The 25054-nt window shown below is 38.9% G+C and overlaps 1 protein-coding gene and 1 non-coding gene across 2 annotated transcripts in view; both read right to left on the bottom strand.

The window, feature by feature from the left end:
* The window catches only part of RORB (RAR related orphan receptor B), a 203879-nt gene that overhangs the window by 69940 nt on the left and 108885 nt on the right, over nt 1-25054 (bottom strand). The gene's annotated exons all lie outside the window — the stretch shown is intronic.
* Nucleotides 24051-24120, bottom strand: LOC123465625. Its single transcript, XR_006640898.1, has one exon. It is a non-coding gene; the product is annotated as a small nucleolar RNA U2-30 (small nucleolar RNA).

The following is a 25054-nucleotide window of genomic DNA, read 5'->3' as shown; positions in this document are numbered from 1 at the left end:
AGCTCTCTCCCTCTGTTTTCACTACAGAAGGATACTGTGAGAAGTTGGCAGTCTGAAACATGGAGGGTTCTCATCAGAACCCAACCATGCCAGCACCCCGATCTTGGGCTTCCAGCCTTCAGAACCGTGAGAAACAAATTTTTGTTGTTTATCATCCACCTGTCCTATCAGTCTGAGGTACTTTAGTATAGCAGCCTGAATAGAGATCATGTCAGCTATCATGAATATACATAGTCTTATCTTGGTTCCAAACCACTGAGAAAACTCCTGAAGTCTTTACACAAAATTTGTGTATCTGTTCAACAGTTTATCTTCTGAATAATGAATCAGAAAGACTAAATACTCATATATACCTTTTAGAGTCTACATCTGGTGTGGAGACAGAAGAGCAAGAGTGTGTCAGAATCATTGGAACAAGGTTCTATTTCCACCCTTTTTTAGTGATGCACTTTTAGGGAGTGGCTTAATCCTTCAGAACCATTGTTTTCCTTAATTATAAAGTAGCGAAATTCATTTCTATTTCATGCATTAGTTATGAAACTTAGATAACATATGGGAAAGCAAATAAGCCAATATCTTCGTATACAGAAGGTACTTAATAAACATGTAATTCCCTTAAAATCATAGTCAATGAGAGCATAGTAGGAAGCAAGGTAGGCATAATCCCTATCACCATGGATGTGAATGACATCATTTGATCTAAATTGACGAGTGGTGAAAAGGGTTTCTCCTGTCATGTTAACATTTTGTTCCATCAAAAGTGCATTTGCTTCAGCTTTCTGAAGGGTATTTAGTTAAATCAAATATATATTTTAATTTAGTCAAAACTATACATTCTTCAGAAGGCTGCAGGAATGGGTTAATCTACTGATGATTTTGTAAATGCATCATGTATGCTATTACTCAACAGCAAAAATTGTAAACATCCTTGGTCTCTATCCACTAGATGCCACCATCACCCCCCAGTTACAACAAACAAAAAGGTTTTCAGATTTTCAAATATTTCCTGGGAGATACTTATCTTGTATAATCCATTTAAGAACATTTAGCTATTTAATTTTGGTGCAGAGTAGAGTAGTGATTAGTGTCTTGACCAGTAGCTAAATTATTCTGGCAACTGAGCTTGCAAATGTTTTAACTTTGGTTCAAACCCATATTATAAATATTTCCAAGCATTACCCCCCAGTGCTCTTACTTATTTTTCATTCAAAGGAAGGTTATACAGACAATATCCCCTTCAGATTTTCAATACTCTAATTGATGACATTAGTATTAATAGTAGAATCCAAAATTCAAGTGGCAGAAGTCTTGAACCCTGGTTGCTCATTCACTGACACATTCCTAAGCTTCCTTCCAACATATAAAGTTTCAAACTTTAAGAAAGTTAACAACGAAAACTTCCCAATATCAAGTAAAATTAGATTCCTTTCATTATAAGTGTTATTAGATTGATAAAATATACAAGGTAGATTTGGGGAAACAAGTAATTATTTTCATTTAAAAATGCTAAATGTTTAAAAAAAGACTTTATATTTTTAGAGAAGTTTAAAGTTTGTAACAAAATAGAGAGGAAGATAGACATTTTTCCCTATATCTCCTGCTCACACATATGCATAGCCTCCTCCATTATCAACATTACTCACCAGAACGGTACATTTTTTTAAAACAAAGATAAACCTACATTGACACATCACAATCACCCAAAGTTTGTAGTTTGCTTTAGAGTTTACTCTTGGTGTTGCACATTCTATAGGTTTGGACAAGTGTATAATGACATTTATGCAATCCTTGTAATCTCATACAGAATATTTTCACAGCCTTAAAAATCCTCTGTGCTCTACTCATCTCCCCTGCTCCCACTTCTCCCAGCAACAACTAATCTTTTTGTTATTTCCATTATCTCGCCTTTAATATTTTTTACATTGAGCAAACAATACCTAATTCAGTAGAAATCGAAGCTATTTAAGAGTTGAGGTCTGAACATTAGGAAAGACTGAAATCCAATTCCTTCTTGAATCTTGACATTCATTTATTCAGCAAAAAAACCCCAAAACAAACCAAATCATGTTTGTTGAGTGCATAAAATATTCTAGTAACTGAGTTAAATGCCTTCCCTTATGGAACTTACAGTATGTAAGCCTTCTATGCAGGAAGAGTAAGAGATTTCCCTGGTTTTCATTTAGCATCTGTTTGGTTACATTCAATGATGGGAGGTTCAGCACTTTGCAAGACAATTGATTTCACTATTGCATTCTCCTCCTGAACAATCAATTATGATTTTCTCCTATCTATAGTATGCCCACAGCCTTGCTGAAATAAAAATATGATGTCTGCATTGTTCCACTGGAGTTTTCAGTGTATTAAACACTATCAAAAAGAGCTATGAGGTTAGTTTGTCATTGTTTATTACCTTGTGTATATAAGATGGACTGCCAGTAACACCACCTTACCTCCCTAGTCTTATGACTCTAGTCTATAATTTGTTCTAAGGTCTTGCTGTTGAATATCAATAGAGCATATATGTGTATATGCATATATATTTATACATATATATATAGATGTATATGTGTATTTATCTATCTGTTATAAATACTTGTCTATATACAATTTATATTTCTCTGCTTGCTTTTCAATGTGGGATATTTTACTTATTTCTAATCTTCTGGAAGCTTTTCAGCTCACTAGAAATCTCAAATATAGCCATCATAGGAGAAACACATCTGTAATCCCTAACAGCATTCATCTAGAGATTTCAGCACTTCTTTAAAGTGGCAAACTTCACCTCGTACCCCCCATTCAGTGGCAAACTTCGGTTCTGCCTTGATGACTCTTTTTCTACCTTCTAATCTGAAAGTCATTCTCCTGAGTGGTGGAGAAACCGGTCTTAAAAATATGCAAAGAAATCGATACCATAAGAATGTTTCCCAAGGTATCTTAACTTGGACGTTGACTTCCAATAAGTTCCTTTATAAGTCTGTATATGATGAAGACTACTATTACCTGGTGCCAAGGGAGACAGCAGTAATTTTGCACAGTAGTGCTGAATATGCAGCATCACATGATGAGCTTTGATTGTTTTAATCCAGGACACAAGGCTATAAGTTGCTGCACCAGAGACCCATATTATTCTATACTCTTGGATGAGCTTCCATCCATATTAGCTCAGAATCTTCTAGCAAAACCATTTCCACCACTCAAGAGTCTTGTTTTCCCCCATTATGTTCATCAAGTAAAAAGAATAACTTCTTCTTTCATAACCATCAGTGATTTTCAACCCTCCATCTCTAGGTTTTGTCATTCATTGCTATTGCTTACATTCTACTCTTTTTTTTTTTTCTTTCTGTACACAGGCACCAACAACATACCTTTATTTACATAAGAACCAGGTAATTCTGTCAGAAAGAATTCACAGACAGTCATTAATGCTATCCAACTCAGTTTTGTTTCCAAATCAGCAAAGGAGTTGAGTTTCTCATCTTGTCTAAGGAACATCTTTACCAAGAGACAACTTAACTACCAGAGACAGTAAATTACTTAAAAATGTGAAAGTCCAGAAATGGTAGCATTATCTCTGTCTGCAGTCCAAGTGTGCATTAGTAGAAAGAAATTTGTCCCTGATGCATCTTACAAGTTAGAACCATGCACAGTTCTTTTCCCTCACTTATCCTGGGATATTTTATGGTATCTCACAGCCAACTGAAATCATGAATATTTTACTGAACAGAGTGAGAAACAAATGAAGAATGTAAAACCACATAAACAAATCACGTTGCCAAACTGAATGTGAATTTAGCATCCTTGAAGAACAAAATCTTTCATTTCTAACTCAAAATTGAAAACAGGAGTTTACTCTGATCTAAAGTTAAAAGCAGAAAATCCAGAAAATCAAAGCAATTATAACTAACCATTCATTGTTTTCATTTTTGGACTCCTCTAGGGTCCATAGAATTAAACAGTTATAACAGCTTGCACAGATTGAGAACTTCATATGTGCCAGGCACTTCATTAAGAGGGTTCAACACATTACTTGATTTGGTTATCACAACTTGGGGAGGTGGGTGTTAATATTCTCAAGTAACTGGTGAAGAAACTGAGGCACAGCAGGAATGAGGGATGGAAACTTAAAGTGGTGGTGTCAGTATGTGGTCCACGGATGAGCAGTATCAACATCACTTCCCACTCCCCTGTCCTTCTTAGATATCCAAATTCTCTGGGCCACCTCAGATCTACTGAGATGTGGTCCAGAAACTCTATGAGTGAACACTATATCAATCTGTGTCTTAAGCAGCCCTCTAGCTAATTCTGGACTTCCCAAGTGGCTTAGTGGTAAAGAATCTGCCTGCCAGTGCAGGAGACATTTTGATCCCTGGGTCGGGAAGATTCCCTGGAGAAGGAAATGGCAACCTACTCCAGTATTCTTGCCCGGAAAATCCCATGGACAGAGGAACCTGGCAGGATATAGTCCATTAGGGAGAAAAGAGTTGGACATAGCAACTGAGCATGCACGCACGCTCTAGCTGATTCTAATGAATAATAAAGTCTGAGAACAATGGTTTAGATCACTCAATTAATAATGGTGGATCCATGTCTGTTTTGGCCTTTAAGCCCAACCTCTAAATGACATACTTAGTATGTAGCTTGTTCATAAGATAAGTGTTATCTGGGAGCACTTCAAGAAAGCCATACTTTTTAACTGTTTATTAAATATTACATGTTTCATCTATTTGAAGAAGTCTCGAAAGCCCATGTTTCTGGACCTGGTAATTTCAGCACATGATCCCTGCAAACCAAGAAGAACTGCATGTTATGCAAGCTTTTCCCTCTCTAGTTCTAAGGAACAGACAGACAATGGGTTATCTCTTTGCTGGGGGCAATCTGGTGGACTGACTGTCTGTACTATAGAAAATACAGCATGTCACATTTGTTAAATTTCCATAGAATGTTTTTTTTTTCCAGGGACACTGCTGGTCCATGGGAGGTCACTGACCTGTACTACCATGATTTTTTTGGTTCTAAAATCTATCTACAATCCTCTTAACCCCATGAAATTTGACCACCTGTCATAAATCTGTGTGTCTGATTGAGAAAAGAATTGTTGCTTATTTTCTCTTTCTGCCTTTTCATGACATTAGTCTGGGCTGGCATTTCATCATTACTATTTTAACTCAGTATCATTAGTACCTTTGCTGTGCTTCGTGCTGACTGTTACTTCAGGACTGAATGAAAGATTTAAACTCCAGTCTTTCTGAAGAAAGAAAAAAGGAACAACAACCAAAAAAAACATGTTTATGATGATCGCTCCCTTTGCTTCCCAAGATTAAAGGGATACTGTATAAAACTTGGAGGCTTACCCTATTTTGTCAGAACAAAGGGTAAAATATTGAATGTGGATACAATTTAGTGAATACATTCCCATCTGCCCTTCCTTTTTATTTATATTCTGCTTTTTTATCCTTGATACTTATTAGGTGTTCAATTCGCAATCATAAGCACTATTAAGTGATAAAGTTATTTTCAAACTGTTTAAAAAGCAGTATCAAAATACTGTGGCTTTGGAGGTCAACAAATCCTGGGGAATTTTCAGTGATAAATGTCATGTCAAAGACTTAAAAGACTTCTTTTCTTACCCTATTTGAAAAAGTTTTTTTTTTTTTTTTCTTGGGCTGAGATAAAATCGCCAAGTAGAAATAAAGCTATTTAGCACCACCACACTTACTAACAAATAATAATTGGATGATCTGGAGGAAAAGACATTGAATTATTATCTTATGGTTGAAAAGTAAGAACTATATCCCAGGGGCTAAGGAAGTTTTCAGATGAGTAGGACATGAATACTTAGGGAACATTTCAATAAATAAAGGACAATAATATAGATCTTTGACTCTGTGACAGAAATGCTCAGAGACTGAATAACCCAATTTACCCATGCCCTTGTAGCTAATGGGCCCAAGAAAAGTTAATGCTCAGAATCTAAAAATTATCTTTTGTTTGCTAAAGGCAGTTGACGGGTGATGTGTTGGAATAGCAGCTCCCTTAGGTATGTTTCAGAAAAGTGCTTATTTTGATTTTCTGAAGAAAGACTAAATGACCTCACTAAGAAGCTGATATTGCTTATGGTATGAAAAAGACAAAATCATTGGGACACATTAAAACAGGAAAGGATACAAATAATATTTACTCAAAAATGAATCAATGTGAAAATGAAAACAGAGCTAAGCATCAGCATTGGATGTGTCCTGTCTTATTTGAGATTCTAGATCATTAATTCAAAATATAACAATAGGGCATTTAAAAAAGGATCTTATGTAAATTATAGGAATATGAGAAAAACAAAATAACATTTTGTTCTTAAGATTTCTCTTCATGTATAGGAAAATAACACCAGCATGCTCTGTTCAGTTCACAGGTAGAGGAATAAACTTAGCATGGACTCACTGTTTGGGTCTCCCCAGAATTCATTTGTTGAAATCCTAGCCTCTGATGTGATAGTATTAGGAGGTGGGGGCTTCAGGAGGTAATTAGGTCTAGATAGTGGAATCCTCTTGAGTGTAATTAGTACCCTTACAAGAGGAGACCAGAGGGCTGGCTAGCTCTTTTTTCCCCTACCCTGTGAAGATACAGTGAGAAGCTGGCAGTCTGCAGCTCTGAAGAGCACCCTGACCCAACTATGCTGGTGCCTTGATCTCAAACTCCCAGCTTCTAGAAACGTGAGAAATAAACTCCAGTTGGTTATGGTATTTTGTTGTAGTAGAGTGAATGGACTAAGACAAACCCTTCTCCCCTTACAGTGTAGCATAATAGTTGGGACAGTGGTGCTGCTCTTAGTTGCTCAGTCATGTCTGACCCTTTGCGACCCCATGGACTGTAGCCCGCCAGGCTCCTCTGTCCATGGGGATTCTCCAGACAAGAATACTGCAGTGGGTTGCTGTGCCCTCCTCCAGGGGATCTTCCCTACCCAGGGATCAAACCCAGGTCTCCTGCACTGCGGCCAGATTCTTAACCATCTGAGCCACCAAGGAAGCCCTGGGACAGTGGTACTCAATGGTTTTTATTGTAACACACTAAAGCAAGGCAAAGACCTCACACTATTCTCCCACTTGACCTGTTTCCACCTTCTAGTGGATTTCCAATTATCTGTATGATTATGTATTGTGATGGTTGATTTTTATGTGTCACCTTGAATGGGCTAAGAGATGCCCAGACAGCTGGTAAAACATTGTGTCTGAGTGTGTTTTTGAAGTGTTTCTGGAAGAGTAGCATTCGATTTAGTAGACTAAGTAAATAAGATCTGCCCTCACCGATGTGAGCAGGAATTAGTCAACCCATTGGGAACCTGAGTAGAGAGCAAAAGACAAAAAAGGGCAAATTCCCTTTCTCTTCTTTCATCTTCTCCTGCCCTCTAACACCTGAGCTCTTGGTTCTTAGGCTTTGGATTCCAGGCTTACATCACTGGCCCTCCAGATCTTAGACCTTCAGCCTCAGAATGGGAGTTATACCATTGGTTGCCCTGCTTTTCAGGCCTTTGGTCTTGGACTGAATGATACCATAAACTTGCCTGATTCTCCAGCTTGCAGATGATACGCTGTGGGACTTCTTGGTCTTTATGACAGTGTGGACCAATTTCTATAATAAATCTCCTCTCTATATATCCAGCTGGTCCTGTTTCTCTGGAGAACCCTGACTGAGTTACCAGGGAAGCCTGACTAATATACATAAAGTATCAAATTTACAATGTGAGGGACTTCCCTGGTGGCTCAGAGGTTAAAGCGTCTGCCTGAAATTCAGGAGACCTGGGTTCAATCCCTGGGTCGGGAAGATCCCCTGGAGAAGGAAATGGCAACCCACTCCAGTGCTCTTGCCTGGAGAATCCCATGGAGGGAGGAGCCTGGTAGGCTACAGTCCATGGGGGCGCAGAGTCAGACATGACTGAGAGACTTCACTTTCACTTTACAATGTGATCTTAGTCTAAAATCTTATAATATAGAATAATAAGTTACAGTTATCTATAAACTATATATAATACCATGACAATTTTGGTTTTTGAGTATCAACACTTTAATAACTCCCTGTATCCCACCAATTAAGTTACTAGTGGATTTGTCCTTGTGTGCCTGCCTGCTATGTTGCTTCAGTCGTGTCCGACTCTTTGTGACCCTATAGACTTGTAGCCCACCAGCTCCTCTGTCCATGGGATTCTCCACACAAGAATACTGGAGTGGATTGCCATGCCCTCCTCCAGGAGATCTTCCTGACTCAGGGATTGAACCTGTGTCTCCTGTGGCTCCTGCATTGCAGGCAAATTCTTTACCACTGAGCCAAAGGGGAAGACCGCAGTTGTCCTTAGTCTTATGTAGAAATGAAACTCTGTGGGATTGCCATTTGCTTATAATAAGAACTAAAGAAGGGCTTGTCATATTTACCTCAAAACTGGTCTGGAGGAATTCAAGGCCCTCCCGGTGGACTGAGGATCACACTTTGAGCGCCCCTGGTCTGTGGCATGGGCTTCAGACCTGTACTCCTGCTCTAGTCCACTTAAGAGATGCATACTTGGTCAAGACGATCCACCTGTCTACATCGAAATTCCCCCATCTATTAAATTAGTGTGATGGTTCCTCACAGGGCTGCTGAAAAGACTAAAATGGAAATTTTGTTGTAAGGTAATTGGCCCGTGGTTGGCAGATAGAAAGTAGTCAGCAAATGGTGGTCATTATTAAACATGAAAACTGCCTACCCCATAGCTAAGGCTGCCTCCCCCAGGCCAGAAAAGAGCCACAAACCCAAGCATGCTGGGTATGTGTATTGTCCTCATTTCTAGAAGTTGAGAGTCCTCCCAGAGACCCACATCTATGTTTTGGGGCTCAGTATTGAAACTCTTATGACTCGTCACATCATATGTCAAGAAAGCTTTCCCACAGACCATGCCTTCTTGCACATGGGACCTCATCTCCCATGCTGGTTTTTACTCCATGTAATTCTGTGACAGGTAAAATTACACCTACCAATTAATTCAGTAATAAATTTTTACCAAATGCACACTAACTGCCTGGGCCAGTGCTCCTTTATACTCACAGTTATCTAGCTCACAAGTTGCCTGTTATTTCAGGAGAGCATTATAAATGTTGTCATTTTTATACTAATTATAATAGCAATAATAGTTATCATAAATAACAGTACTTTGTATGGCACATTTTAATGTACATTACCATGCACAGTTAAAAATTTGAAAATGTTCACCATTTATAAATGAAACCAATTTACATAATGAAGAATTTCTTAATAAAACAGAAGGAAAGGTATTAAATAACCAGATACAAGGAAAGGAATTGCTGGCCAAACACTGGGGCTCTTCAGGGGAAAAAAAAGGTACTATATAATTCAAGTGTCATTATTATTATTATTATTTGTTTTTCACTCTGCGTGTCTGGTTCAGTTTAGACAAAACAGCTTAGGGACATAAGAGTCTGTTAGTAAGGTCAGCCGCAATGGATAGACCACTACTTGGCAAGCCATGTATCCTGTCATCATTAGCGCTTTGAGAACCAAATGCTGCCTCAAATCTTTCTCAAGCACCACTCCACAACTTCTCTTCTTGCCACAAGAACTTCCACCTGTGCTGCTTTTATTTAATATAACATGCAGTGCCAAAAGGCATCATGCATACATCTTTAAAAAAACAGTCTTTGAAACAATGCAAAATTCATTCATTAAGGCAGCTCTTTGAAAAATTATGGAGTGCTTATTATATGCTGGATCCAGAAATTCAATGAATAGTTTATATAATAAGATTCACATTTTAGGATTTTTATCTGAGGAAAAAAGTACAAAATCTCAACAAAAAAGCCACAGTGGAAGGCATTTTATTCTGTTGGGGCAGACAGTGGGGGAGGGTTGCTCTCCCGGGTTTGTGAAGCTTCCCCTAAGAACCAAGAGGTGGTGGTGCTGAAGGAGGGCCAGAACGGGAGTGAAGTGCACTGCGATGGGCTAGCTGGACCCCTGCCCCAGCATGATGGAAGTGGGAATAGTTGGTGCTGGAGTGGGCAGCAGACTGTTCTGCTGACCATGAACTAAGCTAAGCATAAGGTCTAGTCTTGCTTTTAAGGTGAGAATGTGGTTCTTCCTTGTCATCGTGCCAAGACTGGGGGGTTCTTTGCTTGCGCACATTTATGCCAGAAGTGTAGTCTAGGAGCCGTAGGCTAGGCTGAGAGAGGGGGAAACTCTTCATTCTCATTCACCCATTAAACTACTAGGAGTTTGGAGGGAAACTGCCTTCATAACTATAATTCCTTATCTCTTTTGCTCTTAATTTGAATGTTTCTATATACAGGTGGGTAAATAGGACTTCTAGCAATGTTACAAGTTCTTCTTCTCAATGAAAATTTTGGAAATCTCATAGGAAACTTTATGCTAAGAACTGAGATTCTTGGAATTGAGTACTGCTCTCTTTTAAAAGCTACAAATTCAATATGAGTGCCCTCAAGGGAAAACAAATATTTTACTCACATAATTAGAACTTGAAGATGTATAAAATATCTCTGGCATGATAAATAAGAAATTGGCAATACTTTTTATCTCTAAGGGAATGATTAGAGGTAAGGACATTTCATTGAATACTTTCTGAACCATTAAATATTATATGTGTTATTAAAATATTCTCTATGCAAAATTAAATTTAAAATAAAAATTGTTAAAATACTCTCAAAGAAACATTACTTTTAGTGGATATGTAATATTTCCTCATGTGGCTTGCCTTAATTTATTCAGTTTCATCATAAGTGGATATTTTAAGTAGTTTCTAAGACTCTTTTCTCTACTATGAAATGCACAACTCTGTTTACTTCTCTTAGATTCTGACAAAAGATATAGCTAAAAAAGAAAAGTCTAGTTATTTTAAAGGTTCTTGGAAACATAGAGCAGGCTATGAGAATGCTTATCTCTTTCTGACACTGACTGTTATTTTTTTCAAAATAGCAAAAACTAAGTAAAAAATGGCCTTGTGATCCCTCAATGTTATAATACGAAAACAGACTTACTCCACATTGGCTTCTACCTGCTACTTAACATGAATTTTTAGCCCTTATTTGTTTTGTATCTGCAAAATGAAAATTACCAAATACATTGTGCTGTGCTTTGCTACCCCATGGACTACAGCCTGGAGTGGGTGGCTGTGCCCCCTCACCAAAAGTGTTACTCTGAGCAAATTATAGTTTTGAAGAGAAGTCTGATCAACCCTAGGTACAAGTAGTCTTTAGGGCTTCCATGATTTTGGTAAAATCTGTACTATTTTAGTTTTATACTAGATGGAAGATAGAGTTATGGTCAATACAAAAGATACTGTAAGATTTCAGTTTATTAATGTTTCTAGTTTGTAATTCATCTTTGAAATCTTTTACTCTCTTGATACATGAGTCTATTTCAGTAAGCAAACTGTACCAAGCAATCATGAGACCCTCAATGTGGTTCCATTCACAGAGAACCAAGTGACAGATCTGAGACAAGCAGTGCCTCAGAGGATGACCGAAATGGTGACTACAGATGACAGCCATGTGGCCCTTTATGACTCTCTGAAGATTTCTACATCCTAACTTTCAGGACTGTGGCCAAAGCTTCTCAGTGGTGAATTAAGATTTCCCTTTATTCACTTTGAATAGGACCTTCACCTATAAATGAACAGACAGTTGTTCTCATAATTTGATTAAAGACACCAAGTCTGAAATGACCTCATTTCTGATCTGCCCTGTGTCTGAAATTTCCCCTTTGATTGTTTATTCCTTTAAGACACTGCTATCTCTAAGGAGGGCTTCCTAGGTGGTACTAGTGGTAAAGAACCTGCTTGCCAATGCAGGAGATGTAAGAGACATGGGTTCAGTCCCTGGGTTGGGAAGATCCTCTAGAGGAGGACATGGCAATCCACTCCAGTGTTCTTGTCTGGAGAATCCCCATGGACAGAGCCTGGTAAGCTACAGTCCATAGGGTTGCAAAAAGTCAGACATGACTGAAGCATCTTAGCACACATGTACATCTCTAAGGAATTACTTTCAAGAATAAAACCACTGCTGGGGGGCACCACTAGGGTTGCAAAGAGTCAGGCACAACTGAGCGACTGAGCACGGGGGGCACTGCTCTTCTGAATGTGACTTAATTGTTCATCAGTCAAGAGTTTAGCAAAGCAGTAACAGAGACATGGGTTGGGTAAGTTTTAGTGGAGAAGGGGACAGGGGTATATCTAGAGCTGTCCTGAGTGCCATTACTGGAAAGTAGTCTTTTTGAAGCAGTGGCAAAGTGTTGGCTGTCTTAGGAGATGACATAAGACCAGGCAAGAGATGGCAGGATAAGAGGGGAATTTAGAAATTTGCCAAAGAAAATTTTCAACCCCACCACAATTTGTCTGGGATTGGTCTTTTTCCTTAATTGGTTCAAGATAGTTCTATAGCTAGCTGTTTCTAAAACAGCTTGGGTTTATGGAATGTTTGAAGTTTACCCCATGGTCTGGCTCAGAACCCAATATAAGATCTGCTATGATGCAGAGTCAGAGCATGCAGACATAATCTTGGCCCTGCTACAACTCAGTCTTAATGACCTTGGGCATATCATTGAGTCTTAATCCTCAGTCTAGTTAGCTACAGGTTTCTATAACACAACTGGCAGTGAACTGTTACTTCAAGTGAAATCATATTTTAAGTGTATTATAAATGTTAAAATGCTCTAAAAATATAGAATGACTATTACTGTTAGTTGCATTATTAACAATTCTCTAGGATTTTGCAAGCTTCAGGGATAGTAGAGTGAAAGAGACAGAAGATAGGTTCATAATGTTAGATAATGGATTGTTTTCATTTGTTGTTAATTGTGGTGACTTATACAGAACATACAATTTTTAAATATAAAATTCTGTGGCATTAACTACATTTACCTTGTTCTGGAACCATCACCACCACTGATCTCTAGAACTTTTTCATTTTCTCACATTGAAACTCTGTACCCATTAAACACAAACTCCCCATTCCTCTTCCCTCTAGTCTCTCAAAATCACCATTCTCTCTGTGTCCATAAATTCAACAATCTTATACAAGTAAAATCATATACCATTGGTTGGTTTGTGACTGGCTTATTCCACTTAGCATAACGTTTTCAAAATTCATCCATGTTTCAGCATGTATCAGAATTTCCTTCTCTTTTTTTTAAAGTTAAGTAATATTCCACTGTATGTATACATCACACTTTATTTATCCATTCATCCATTGATGAACACTCGCATTGCTTCTACATTTTGGTGACTGTGAATAACGCTGCTATGAACATGGGAATATTGTTTTAATTTTTAAAAACTTCATTTGTACCCACGTGGCAAAAACAAATTTCATCTTTTTGACCTTGGAGGCCATTTAATAAACAGTTGGCATTTCAATTCATGACATTTTTTTGTCTGATAGGAAGGATGCTTAAAGTTGGAAGGGAGGCCAGAATTTTGCTATATACAACAAAAACAAGCCTGTTCTCACTTGATTTTATAGAGATACGTGGAAGAAGTGCAGCCCAGTTAGAAAATGTATGGTATTGGTATGCGAGCTTAAGATGTAGTCCTCTGTGGCTTAAGGAGATTCAATCATCATCTTTTTCTCTGAACTGCAGATGGAGAGTGGGCTGTCATGGCATTCAAATGGAGATATTTGGCAGGTTTGCCCAAAGCTGGAGGAAAGCAGAAAGGAAAGATTATCTTCTGGCACTTTGTCTTGCAGGAATCACAGATTTCAGAGCCTACAGGGCTTTTAGAGATGACTAATCTACTACTCCTCCCCTCCCCTCTACTCCAGGGTTCCAACTGATTGATGGGCAATTAATAATCTAAGAGACTGAAGTTAGATTCCTGATCAGCACAGTCCAATAAAAATATAATGCAAACCATGTGATTTAATGTTTTTTTCTTAGCAGTCACATTGAAAATGTAACAATTAACAGGTGAAAACGACTTCAATACATGTTTTATTTAACCTAGATAGGTCCCAATATTATCATATGTAATCAACATAATGAGATATTTAACTTTTTTTTACCCATACTAAATCTTTGAAATAGGATGTGCATTTTCCCTTATATACCAATTTGGATGTCAAATTTTCAACAGTTCAAATAAAATATAGTCCTATCAAAACTATATAGCTATGATTAATGGACAAATATTATATACTGCTTGAGTATTTCAACTTAAGTTATAATGAATAAAAATTAAATATTCTGTTTCTTAGGTGCCTAATTCTAGTGCTCAGCAGCCACATGCAGTGGCTATTGACCTAAACAGTGCAGTTCTAGGTAATTCTCCTTTTCAGTTATAGAATCAAGGCCTGATACTTGTAGCCCTGTAATTAACCTGGTGCCTGGCATATAGGAGGTACTCAGTAAATGTGTACTGACTGAACTGAGACAGATTTGAGTATTCTAATTTATTAGGCAAGTGCATTTTGCATGCCAGTTACCCTCCAGGTATTATTCCTACTTCTCACAGAGCAGTGGTTCTCAAAGTGTGGACCCCATGACTGGAGCATCTGTGATCACCTGGGAACTTGTTAGAAATGCAAACCTGAGGGGCTCCTCATAGACCTGCTCAGTCAGAGACCCTAGGGGTGAGGCCCAGATCTGTGTTTTAACAAGCTCTCCAAATGATTCTGAGGCATGCTGAAGTTTGAGACTAACGCTATAGGGTGTCAGTTCAGTTCAGTTCAGTTCAGTCGCTCAGTCGTATCTGACTCTTTGCGACCCCATGGACCACAGCACGCCAGGTCTCCCTGTCCAACACCAACTCCTGGAGTTTACCCAAACTCATGTCCATTGAGTCGGTGATGCCATACAACCATCTCATCCTCTGTTGTCCCCTCTCCTCCTGCCTTCAATCTTTACCAGCATCAGGGTTTTTTCAAAAGAGTCAGCTCTCTGCATCAGGTGGCCAAAGTATTGGAGCCTCAGCTTCAACATCAGTCCTTCCAAAGAACACTCAGGACTGATCTCCTTTAGGACGGACTGGTTGGATCTCCTTGCAGTCCAAGGGACTCTCAAGAGTCTTCAACACCACAGTTCAAAAACATCAATTCTTCGGTGCTCAGCCTTCTTTATAGTCCAACTCTCACATTCATGCATGACTGTTGAAAAGGCATGACATAGCCTTGACTAGATGGACCTTTGTTGGCAAAGTAATGTCTCTGCTTTTTAATATGCTGTCTAGGTTGGTCATAACTTTCCTTCCAAGGAGTAAGCATCTTTTAATTTCATGGTTGTAGTCACCATCTGCAGTGATTTTGGAGCTCAAAAAAAATAAAGTCAGCCACTGTTTCCACTGTTTCCCCATCTATTTGCCATGAAGTGATGGGACAAGATGCCATGATCTTAGTTTTCTGAATGTTGAGTTTTAAGCCAACTTTTTCACTCTCCTCCTTCACTTTAATCGAGAGGCTCTTAGTTCTTCTTCACTTTCTGCCATAAGAGTGGTGTCATCTGCATATCTGAGGTTATTAATATTTCTCCTGCCAGTCTTGATTCCAGCTTGTGCTCCATTCAGCCCAGCATTTCTTATGATGTATTCTGCATGTAAGTCTAATAATCAGGGTGACAATATACAGCCTTGACATACTCCTTTTACTATTTGAAATCAGTTTGTTGTTTCATGTCCAGTTCTAACTGTTGCTTCCTGACCTGCACACAGATTTATCAAGAGGAAGGTAAGATGGTCTGGTGTTCCCATCTCTTTCAGAATTTTCCACAGTTTATTGTGATCCACACAGTCAAAGGTTTTGGCATATCAATAAGGCAGAAATAGATGTTTTTCTGGATCTCTCTTGCTTTTTTGATGACCCAGTGGTGGTTGGCAATTTGATCTCTGGTTCCTCTGTCTTTTCTAAAACCAGCTTGAACATCTGGAGTTCACAGTTCATGTATTGCTGAAGCCTGGGTTGGAGAACTTTGAGCATAACTTTACTAGCATATGAGATAAGTGCAATTGTGTGGTAGTTTGAGCATTCTTTGGCATTGCCTTTCTTTGGGATTGGAATGAAAACTGACCTTTTCCAGTCCTGTGGCCACTGCTGAGTTTTCCAAATTTGCTGGCATATTGAGTGCAGCACTTTCACAGCATCATCTTTTAGGATTTGAAATAGCTCACTGGAATTCTATCACCTCCACTAGCTTTGTTTGTAGTGATGCTTCTGAAGGCCCACTTGACCTCACATTCCAGGATGTCTGGCTCTAGGTGAGTGATCACACTGTCGTGATTATCTGGTTCGTGAAGATCTTTTTTGTACAGTTCTGTGTATTCTTGCCATCTCTTCTTAATATCTTCTGCTTCTGGTGGTAGAAGCAAGGTCCAATGCTGTAAAGAGCAATATTGCAAAGGGAACTTGGAATGTTAGGTCCATGAATCAAGGCAAATTGGAAGTGGTCAAACAGGAGATGGCAAGAGTGGATATCGACATTTTAGGAATCAGTGAAATAAAATGGACTGGAATGGGTGAATTTAACTCAGATGACCATTATATCTACTACCGTGGGCAAGAATCCCTTAGAAAAAATGGAGTAGCCATCCTAGTCAACAAAACAGTTTGAAATGCAGTACTTGGATGCAATCTCAAAAACGACAGAATGATCTCTGTTCGTTTCCAAGGCAAACCATTCAATATCATAATAATCCAAGTCTATGCCCCAACCAGTAATGCTGAAGAATCTGAAGTTTAATGGTTCTATGAAGACCTACAAGACTTTTTAGAACTAACACCAAAAAAAGATGTCCTTTTCATCATAGGGGACTGTAATGCAAAGTAGGAAGTCAAGAAACACCTGAGAAATTTGGCCTTGGAGTACAGAATCAAGCAGGGCAAAGGCTAATAGAGTTTTGCCAAGAGAATGCACTGGTCATAGCAAACACCCTCTTCCAACAACACAAGAGAAGACTCTACACATGGGCATCACCAGATGGCCAACACCGAAATCAGTTTGATTATATTCTTTGCAGCCAAAGATGGAGAAGCTCTATATAGTCAGCAAAAACAAGACCAGGAGCTGACTGTGGCTCGGATCATGAACTCCTTATTGCCAAATTCAGACTTAAATTGAAGAAAGTAGGGAAAACCACTAGACAATTCAGGTATGATTGGAATCAAATCCATTATGATTATACAGTGGAAGTGTAAATAGATTTAAGGGACTAGATTTGACAGAGTGCCTGATGAACTATGCAGGAAGGTTTGTGACATTGTACATGAGACAGGGATCAAGACCACCCAAGAAAAAGAAATGCAAAAAAGCAAAATGGCTGTCTGAGGAGGCATTACAAATAGCTGTGAAAAGCAAAGGAGAAAAGGAAAGATATACCTATTTGAATGAAGAGTCCCAAAGAATAGCAAGGAGAAATAAGAAAGCCTTCCTCTGTGATAAGTGCAAAGAAATAGAGGAAAATAATAGAATAGGAAAGATTAGATATCTCTTCAATAAAATTAGAGATACCACGGAAACATTTCATGCAAAGATGAGCTATGGGGTCTAAAGGAGTCCTATTTTCCTCAGCTCTTCCTTGAGGTTGGGGCATGCTAAGAGAGCAAGCATTTCTAATTTTACAGCACTCTCCAGCAGAATGTTCTGTGATGATAGAAATATTCTATATCTGTACTGAACCATGGGCTTCTATGATGGCTTTACTGGTAAAGAATCCACCTGCAATGCAGTAGCAGCAGCAGAAGATACAGGTTTGATCCCTGGGTTGGGAAGATGCCCTGAAGGAGGAAGTGGAAACCCACTCCAGTATTCTTGCCTGGAAAATCCTTTGGACAGAGGAGCTTGACAGGCTACAGTCCATGGGGTCGCAGAGAGTCGGATACAACTGAGTGACTGAAAACCCACGCTCGTACTGAACAATATAAGCTTGAAATGTGACTAATGCAGATAAGAAAATAAGTTTTAAATTCTATTCAATTTTAATTACCTTGCATTTAAATTCATACAGCCTCATGTGGTTCTCTCACACACCTCTCTTACAAATAAGCATGGAGCTCAGTGACTGCAGGGACTGTTGACCTGAATCCAGAATGAGCTCAGGGTTAAGGTGGAGGTAGAATCTGATAGGTGACAATCTTGTCTTCTCCATGCCTGATCTCTCAGGACAGAGAGGAGATGGATTCACTGAACTGCTGTGTGCTCTAAGCCCAGGATTAGGGTAACTCAAACAGCCTATAGCCTACTGTCAACTCATGACCCAGGACTTACTCTTCCAGGTCAGAAGTAGAACCATGAATTCTGACAAGGAGGCCATGACACACAATAATCATATTTTGCAATTAATAATTGCAAGGGCTTTGCCTCCTGAGTTATTACCTACAGTCAATTAAGTTTTTTTTAATGGTGGAGGTTATCTGGCTGTACTTATGGTGACCTTTTTGGTTTGCTGATTCTTTTTCTTTGGAAAATCCTTTCTGGAACTGACAAATGTCTCTACTTTTGTCCTGGACCCTTTCTCTCTCCACAGTTCTTGAGCAAATTACTATGATTTCCTTGACTTTGAAAATACAAATGTTTTCCATAATGACACAGAGAAAAAGGAAATGACTGGGTTTCAAGATACAAGGTGAAAAAAACCTTAGTGTCACAACTCTTATTACATAAAATGAGAGTGGATAAGAAGAAAAGGGACTTGTATTTTTTGTTTGGGTCATTACACCTTACACCTTACTTAAACCAACTCAAACCCAATGTTTCCTGGGACGTGAAGCATCTTTGATCACGTGACTGAAGAACAATCTGTGGAAATGGGATGTGGCTCCTGCTGAAATTTACCTAGCAGAGCAGAGGGACAGCACAGCTCCATGAGACCACTGGGTGTTATGAAAACACGCTTTGTAATTTTGCACCAGGAGAGTAAGTGTGATCTTAAAACAACTCCATGTGCTAAACGTGATCCCCAACTGCTTACTTTTTCTACAGAAAGGGAGACTTGATATGTAGCTGCAAATGTTAGAAGGTATATGATGACCATGCCATTTTCATTTGTAAGTGGAACCAAAAAACAGCACATTATGCACAGAGGGTATCACATAAATTGGCAAACTGGCCAAAAAAAAAAAAAATTCTGACTTTAATGAAAGGAAAATGGTATAAAGCTGTTGTTTTCAATATGTCTACCTGAAACCTTCCTGAACAATATTCTCTTTCTACCTCATCCATCTAACCCTTTAATTGGCAGACAGTAAAGTCTGATGGGAAAATAATGGTCTCTTAAATACCTGAGAATGAAAAGTAAATTAAGTTAGCACAGTGTAAAAGGCAAGTAATTACATAATGTCAATCCTGTTTTATACTGTTTAGTCTTAAACAGCATATACAGAAAGGGCATGTTTAGAAGAGAGAAAATACAACTACCTATTTAGATGATGAATGCCCTGCTTATTTTGAGCAATGAATGAGCTGCAGGACAGCTTTTTCAAATGAGCTGCCTGCACCCATGTCTTCTCTTTCTCCAGCCTGTCCTAATTTGCCCCAACTCATGATGGGATGATCTTCAGTATGAGCTCAGGATTGGTTTTTGGTTCACAGGTGTGTTTCCAAATTGGAAAACAACCTGACCACATATGGAACAGAAGAGAGTCACAGAGAACCTTGAGTTGCTGGGAGAGTGATCCACCTGGTGGGTGTCCCCAGCCTCTGGCTGTACCACAGCTAGCTTTGTGGCTTTGCATGTTTTTATTCTTAGTGCTTTGGTTTTATCAGCTACCAAAAAGGGACAGTCTCAGGGACTGGGTGTGTGGAATAATCAATGACAGCAACAGGGAAGTGTCATCAATAAAAAGGGGCAGGGTACTCTGGTATTGAGAAGGATGAGGGAACCTGAAAGGCTAAGTGGCACTTCAGGGATCAGTGGGCCAGTTTTCCTCACCAGATCCTCCATCTCTCCCTCCCATTCTTCCTTTCTTCTTTCCTTCCTCTCTCTCTCCCTCTTCTCGTCTTTTCTTCCTTTCCTTCCAAATGGAAGTACTGGTATTGTGTGTGTGTGTTTGTGTGTGCACACACATGCTTGTATTCTTTGCAAAAACTTCATAGAATGCAGAGATGTAAAGAAGAAAGTAAACATGCAAGTAATTCTATTTCCCAGAGGAGAAAAAACACTGTTGAATATTTAGTGTATTTTTAAAGAATTTTTCCTGACATAGTCCCAGTTCTGTTTCTCTCCCTTTCTCTCTCTAGTATATGGGTGCAATAACATGATACAATACACATATTTGTACTAAATACACCAAATCAATATACTACTATATGTTGATTGTATTTATAATTTCCATGATAATTTACAAACAGATATTCCAATTTTTTGGTGAGAATTAATTGTTGCATATTTTGTTTAACTAAAGCAGCTTCCCCCCCTCCCCCCAGATACCCCTATTTCTGAATATTCTTAAGGAGTAGACAAATAAGGGCCATGATTCTTCTCTTTGCAGCTTATTGAAGGCTTAATTGAAATAATGCTCAAGAACCTAGAAACAGGGGTTGAAATATGGGGAGTGTGCTGACAGCTGTGTGTCCTCAGATGTGATGGGAAATGCTGTGTATATTCACGAATGTACAAGCTTGTACAAACATCTCATTCACGTAAAAGGCAGATAGTGGATATACGAGTCCATCAGAGGCAGTGCTCCTTATTTCAATTTGTTAATATTATCCCAGGTAAGTTTGATCCTTTTGAAAACATATTAAAGCCGCCCATATTCAGAATTTTATAGCTTGAGCCTTTGCAAATTCCTCTAAAATGCTGGGCTGCTCTTTCAAGCACCATGATTTTTCTACCAGAGCCTCTCTGCATGGAGAGCTTCCTACAATATGTTACGTAATTTTCATTCTTCTTTTTCTGGCTATGCCAGGTGGCTTGCAGTATCTTAGTTTCCTGACTAGAGATTGAACCCTGGACCCCCAGTAATGAAAGTGTGAAGTCTGAGTCTTAACCACTGGACAGCCAGGGAATTTCTTTCTTTTTTTTTTTTTTTCAAATTGTATTGGGAATATGATGTAGCTTTCTGTGAAGACTGACTCCCTTTTAAGAATCAATTGCACTGGTATAACATTTCAAGGCCCAGGTCCTGTGAGGTGCATGGAAATGTAATAGCTACCAAAAAAAAAAGACTCCAGACAGTGGAGCTTTTTGAGCTCTTGTGTCTTCTATTTATACATCTCTGGTCCTCTATTTATGGACAATCTATTGCTCTTCTGGCTGGATCAGTGCAATTTCCTGTAGCAATAGCATTGACTGCCCTGTCCCTTTACGCCTTCCATGGAGGACTTGGAAACCAGATAACCAAGCTTGCTAGAATTGTGTGTTGTTGTTGTTCACAAATTCGTATCCAACTCTTTGTGACCCCATGGACTGCAGCATATCATGCTCTTCTGTCCTCCACTATCTTCCAGAGTTTGCTCAAATTCATGTGTGTACAGAATTGTATGTACAGTGGAATAAAATGGATAAATAAACATAGGTTCAGAATTAGGCCTACCCTGGTTCTACATGTGAGAATTATGAGCTTTACTGATGAACTTGGTCACCGATTTTGACTATTTGGAAGTTCTTTTTTTAATTAAAAAGTTGAATCATAGTTATGGTGCCTAATATATTCAATCAATAAATACATATTGAATTGAATTAAGCTAAGTTTCTGATGCATATCAGGAGAAATGACATTGCCAGATAGTTGAGTTATGGCTGAATGAAAGGCTATACTTGGTCACTGTAAGAAGCTGGCCAGACCTCTGAAGGGGTAGAAAACTGGTGTGACTATCGTCAGTTCAAGAATCAGTCTGTGGACACACACAAAACTTTCCTAAGGTTTGGCAAGCTCCTCACAGACTTGTCACTATAGCATCCCCCAGCTTCATCTCTCTCTCTTTTTTTTTTTTTTTTTTGCCAGTATTTGTTTTTTTTAGGATTTTTTTTTAAATTTTATTTTATTTTTAAACTTTACATAATTGTATTAGTTTTGCCAAATGACCCAGAGGGATGGAATGGGGAGGGAGGAGGGAGGAGGGTTCAGGATGGGGAACACATGTATACCTGTGGCGGATTCATTTTGATATTTAGCTTCATCTCTCTCTTCACCCCTCAACTGTGGATTTTGAACAGGCTCGCCAGTGCCTCCTGTCATCATTTATAGGTTTTGAGACTTGGTCCTAACTATGGCTATACACCTATGGTCTGGTTTCTCCAATTACAAACAGGTAGTATCTGTATTTCCCCTTGAAATCCTCCACTTTCACAGCCCTTAAGTCACCTATTCCTAGAGAATTTGTCCAATGAGTAGTGAGCTATGAATGTTTTCTTGACACCCTTGGCTGTTTCTTACTCTCCAGTTCTACCAATTCTACCGTAATGTCACAGGGATTCTCCAAAGACCCTGGGGTTGGAAGTGGCCAGTGTGAGCGACCTCATAGGGCACTAATTCCTAAGCTTTAATGTTCACACAAATCACTTTTTAAAATACAGATTCTGGTTCAGTAGGTCTGGGGTGGGGCTTGAGAATCTTGAATAAATTTTTCTACTCTAGGTACTATGCTCTCTCTAGCAATAAAACTATTCCTAAAATTTTGTGTTTCTTTTTATTTTCCAGGAATGTAGGAACACTGAAGCAGGAGATGGAAGGCTCCAGAGAAAGTGAGTGGAGATGGTTATGGTCACTTCCTGAACTATCAATCTGGGCCATTGTAGATAGTCATCCTCTTCCTATTTTGCAAAACCAAACAGAAAGCAAACCTAAAAAATTATACACTGTCAAATGAAATAAAACCGACCATCATCTCTCTCTCTCTTCTCTCTCTCTCTCTCACACCCCTCTCTAAGCATTAGAAATGATGAGAAACATATTTGGTTAAATACAGGAGTTAGGGTCTCTTCTACATTAATAAATGAAATGTATTTTATCTACTGAAATTTTGTGATGTAGACAATTTAATGTGAATACATTTGACTTCCAGCTGTCAGTGAATTTAGGTAAATCCGGCTTTGAGAAAAACATGCTTTATGTGAAAAACAATTTAAAATTCCATAAGAACATCTCTCTCTATCCTTTTTTTCTTTTATCTCAACCATAACACTTTTGGAAAGTAAGATGAATAATCAGACTAGTCATCAGGACTTTATGATCTAAGTCCACTTAGTATAGTATCCGCTATCCACATTAAATTTAGAATGCTTACAGCTTGGTTTTATGTTTTCGTCATAAATCTAAAGTTTCCCTTTTTTTGTACCTAGAGTGTGCACAAGGTTTGTGTCCTCCCAAAACATCTTTTAAAGCAAAGGGACTTATCTTAAAAAGAGAATTAATGAGAAGAGCATGATGTTTTCCTCATTCAATAGGCATTGACACACAATGGAAAGCCATTCATTCACATGCTTAGAGTATCATGGTCCCAACTGAAGATTGGAATATTTTTTTAAAGGCCTTATTGGGATAGTTGAATTTTAGAAGTCCAGCCTACATTAAAGTTCATTTTACAACAGCTGAATACAGCTAGAAATTTCAGTGCTTTCTAGTGTTTGGTGGAAGGTGACTTCATTGTTCCCTTCTTTCACTGCCATTCAGTTAGTGCTGGGATTTCTTTTAAAATACCCAAATCATGCAGAATAGGAAGCTTTCTAAAGTGAAATTTCAATTAACTCCTGAAGGGCAATACTGTACTCTCCAAAATACCCATTGGTGTCTGGTGAGGGACAGAATACAGAGATGGATGGGCCAGAGGTGTCATGCACATGACAGCAAACCGTGGACTGAGCTTACTGTGTGCAAATCTGTATGACTAGCATTTACAGGTGAGATTACGGAGGCTAAGAAAATTTCCCAGAGTCACATAACATGTAAGTGGTAGAATCAGGAATTGAGCTAAGATCGAGCTGAGGTTCCAGTGTCACAGTTATTGGACTAGAAGCAAATACTGTTATATATAACTGATAAAATATTTTATATTCCAGTTTAGAAGGACTGGTGATTGATCCAAAAGTAATCAGTCTATCAACAGCATATTTGTTTTTTTAAAAATTTAAATTCTGAACTCAGATCAAGTATAGAAAGCTTCATAGCTATAAAGGTCAGTAGTAAAACATTTTCATCATTGCTCAGAACTGATCAGCCTTTCTTACACCCCCACCCACAGCCCACTGAGGTAGGTAATATTCATGTTACAGATGAGGAAACTGAGGCACAGAAAGAGTAAGTAACTTGCCCAAGGTCACATAGATAATAAGTGGAGGAGGTGGAATTTGAATCTAGGCAGTCTGACACCGAAGTCTATGTTCTTAGCAATAACAGAAAGTCAATCATTGTAATGAATGAATGAGTAGCAAGTGTGCAAAGTGCAGAGAAGAATAGGGAGTGCATAGTAGGAGACCCACCCCAGCCTCTGGTTAGAAAATACTTCTCTGAGGAAGATGTGATGCTTGTAGAGACCCCCACCGCCCCACCTGAAGCAGATCCTTGAGAGAGGAGAGAGTGGGATAGATAGGAAGGCACGTGAGAAGCCCCCCTGATGCCCCTGTCCTATGGTTTCTTTCTTTCCTTTAAACTTCGGTTTAATGGACACGGAGATACAGAAGGAAAGCATGGAAAAGAAAACGAATATTTACTGAGTACTAGGCATTTTGCCGGAGAAGGCAATGGCACCCCACTCCAGTACTCTTGCCTGGAAAATCCCATGGACAGAGGAGCCTCGTAGGCTCCAGTCCATGGGGTGGCTAAGAGTAGGGCATGACTGAGCGACTTCACTTTCACTTTTCCCTTTCATGCATTGGAGAAGGAAATGGCAACCCACTCCAGTATTCTTGCCTGGAGAATCCCAGGGACAGAGGAGCCTAGTGGGCTGCCGTCTATGGGATGGCACAGAGTCGGACACGATTGAAGCGACTTAGCAACAGCAGCAGCAGCAGGCATTTTGCTAGATGCAGTCCATACAACAAATGATTTTTGATTCTAACTAATGTCCTGTGTGATAGATCTTGACAGCATTTAAAGAATGAAGAAGTCTGAAGCTCTCAAAGTGACTTGTCCAAAGTCCT

This window comes from Bubalus bubalis, chromosome 3, assembly GCF_019923935.1.
Source record: "Bubalus bubalis isolate 160015118507 breed Murrah chromosome 3, NDDB_SH_1, whole genome shotgun sequence".
NCBI classification, from domain to species: domain Eukaryota; kingdom Metazoa; phylum Chordata; class Mammalia; order Artiodactyla; family Bovidae; genus Bubalus; species Bubalus bubalis.
This window is presented reverse-complemented; position numbering and strand designations above follow the sequence as displayed.